This window comes from Anopheles bellator, chromosome 2, assembly GCF_943735745.2.
Source record: "Anopheles bellator chromosome 2, idAnoBellAS_SP24_06.2, whole genome shotgun sequence".
Taxonomy (NCBI): domain Eukaryota; kingdom Metazoa; phylum Arthropoda; class Insecta; order Diptera; family Culicidae; genus Anopheles; species Anopheles bellator.
This window is the reverse complement of record NC_071286.1, coordinates 57,533,603-57,536,855: the sequence shown is the minus strand read 5'-3', so window position 1 is coordinate 57,536,855 and position 3,253 is coordinate 57,533,603.

Genomic DNA, 3,253 nt, shown 5'->3' with positions numbered 1-3,253 from the left:
TTGCGAAACCAACAGCAAATATAACAAAACTATACATAAAACATGATTGCATAAAACATTTAACGAACGAACGCTATGCTCTACATCGAACATTTCACTGCACCATTTTCTTTCCTCGGGCGTTCCTCGGACACTCCTGGTAAACATTTTCATCGATCCTTGAAGGCGCCCAGATTCAATTTCCTTTCACCTTCCCGAGAGGCACTGGGAAAACGGACCGCTTCGCCGCACTGGTGGCTGCCGCGGGTCTCGGGACCACGGACACGAGACCCACGAGAGTCGCGGGTTGATTTATTGTTTCGTGAGAAGTGCTAATTAAATTATAAAACTTAAAACCATTCCGCGCGCCGGATCACCTGGGACCTGATGGCCGAGCGCCGTGGCCGCGTGCATAAATAAAACATAAAATCTCGCGCAAACAGATGCGATGTTGGCGGCGGCGGCGACGGCGGTGAACAGCTCGCTTCGCCTTGCGATCCTAATTCGATCATGAGCCCAGCGATTCAACATGAGACGAGGCGAGTTGCACCGTGGGGCCGATCCGTCGATCGTTCGGATCGGCAGAGGCTAGCCAGTAAATGGCTGCCCAAGATGTGTATGATGTGGCGGGTGTTTCTTCCAACATGCCACCACGTTCCGTGATTTATCGGGTGGTACCGCGCCTGGTGTTTTTGGCCCGATTCACTCCGGTGGACACTCGGCGCACTCGGCAAACCTTTTATGATCTAAGCGTGATACGAATGAGTTATAGATGTTGCTGGTCGGTATCTCATAATTGACTCTCTCCTTGGCGTAAAATTGAGATGATCACCGCCCGACGGTCCTGACCAGCCCTTCAAGTAGATCAATCTGTAGTTCACGGAATCGATCATGTTTACCCTCGAACTCGAAAGGGGACTATTTATTTTCCTTTAACTTCATTATTGCTTCATTTTTGAAAATTAAAACAAATTCTTCGCGATTATCGCCAATTCCCACCATTTTATTCACTCAAGTCCTGAAGTCCGATTTAATCCAAAAGTTCGAACACAAGAAGCCTCGTTCAACGCAATGGGTCAGCTGCAAAGCATTTCGGGATAATGCTATTCAAGCTATTCCAAAGCTATGCTATTCCAAACCGACCAAAAGGACCATTTATGAACATTTTTCATATTTCAGTCACCGCTTCGACCGGGAAACACCGGGAATGTTTAATTCGTTAATAAGTCCCATGGGCGTAAAAAAAGAACATCCTCAAATAAAAATCCCTCCCAACGGAACGGATTCCAAATCCTGGCCGGAGGAGACCGCCCACGAGCAACTGTGACAGGATTTCATACACAAATCGCCCCGATAAAGCACTGTTGGGCCCCGCCGCGCAGCTGAATTACAAATTATTCTCAGATAAATCAACCGGGGCAAAGGGTGAGGGCAGGATGCGACGCACCAGACCGACCCATGGACCGACGAAAAAAAAAAAAGAACTCCTTGAGTCCTGAAAGTTCCGCGCGGTGTTTGTCAATTTTTCTTTTAATGAAAGTGGAAGACGAAAAAAAAAGGGACACCCAAATAATCCCAAAGGAATACGTTACCGACCGCCAACTCGTCGTCGTCGGTGGGTACATCGAGCGTCCGGAAGATCTCGACGAGCGATAGCAGCGAAGGGATCGCACCGAGGAGTGTCCTTGCGGCGGGCGCTACTAAGCCCGCCACCGGCCACTCTGATAATAGACCTCAATTAATCAGCTGTCGTTCATTGTAAACATTTGCTAAAAACAACTCGAAGACGGTGGCCCACAGTGCGGCCTTATCCTCGGGAGAAATTTTCGAGCGGACCGAGAAAAAAGGACGACCATTACATCGCGGGGCAGCATCGCGGACGATCGGAGGAAAGCGCAGGAAAATCCTTTGGCCAGACCGGTGTGGTTAGTTTTCCGGACTGACTCAGGCGGCCGGACAAGGACTTTGTTTTCTACCTCCACAGCTCCCGGCGGTGGTGGGCGATCGCAGGTGTAAAAAGGCCTTACCAAGCGGAGCGGAGAAAGAAGACAAAACTGTCAAAAGGATATTCGGAGAGGAGGACATTCTCGAACGAGCTCGAGCTTAGTGGTGGATTTATTAGAATGTAGCCTTTTCTTGGAGGCCGCCCGAGTTAATGGGATTTGCTTGTGTTCGCCCTGACTCCGGCTCCGGTTTGTCCTTCCCGTAGAGAGAGAAAGAGAGAGTAGAAGGCTTGGTTGGCACGGAAAGTCGACTCCCTGGAGCCTTCGGAGGGCATTGCTGGGTCTGGTCTGGCAAAAACACCATTACCACGCATTGTGGGCCGCCTGTTTGTTGACCCAACAATGGCCAGCATTAGCCCGATTTGTACGATGTAAATGAACGTAAATAAAGGACCAGCCACGGACACACAAACAAACCGGCCTCAGTAGCAGTCGGGCCCTTCCGGGGGTCCTTTTTAATTCTGTGTCGTGTATGCGGTTTTTTTTGGCATGTCACTCTCGACGACGACGAGCAGGATGCTCCGGACCGTTAAGGTGCCTACAGGACATCGTCCTGCATTGTCCTACGGCCACCTCCTACACAGGTGTGAAATCGAGCTCCGGGAAAACGGGACCCCACCCGGTGGGCGTTTCGGGTGTTTTACAATTTTCGTTTGTTTCGGCTCTTCCGTCGGCCCGTCTCCCGGTGGGCCGGCTGGTGGTTTGTTCTTCGGTGATGGCCAGCCAGCCAAACAGCCGTTTGTTGTTGCACCTTTCATGGCCCTATTCTGCGGGAAACACTGATTTATGGTACTAGCCAGGAAGGCGTTTCGTAGTTCCGACCGAGGAGTAGGAGCCAAAATCTTCACCTACTCCCGGATCGCTGCAGTTGTCATCGGGATGGCAGCGGGCGGTAACGGCCAGGGTCTGCTGGGTCTGCACACGGCGGAAAAAGGTGTCGATGTGTGCCTACGGTTTTGCTACGGCAGAAGGTTCGGTTGACCTTAAGGATCTCGTCGGAGGACAGTTCCAGTGCCCATTAATCACCATCGGTGGGCATTTGATGAACTTTCCAACTTCTGCAATGTTACATAGTCTATTAGGAAGGTAATTTGGTGGAAAAAGGAGACCACAAATACACCGAATAACTCGAAATAGAGCTCACGGCTGAATTGGTGTATTTCTAATTTTACAGATCCTGCTGATGAGTGGTTTTTCATTTATTTTTATTTAACATAAAAATAGTGTTTCAGCGTGAGGAAAATAAAGCGTATTTAAGCGAAGTTAGTTTC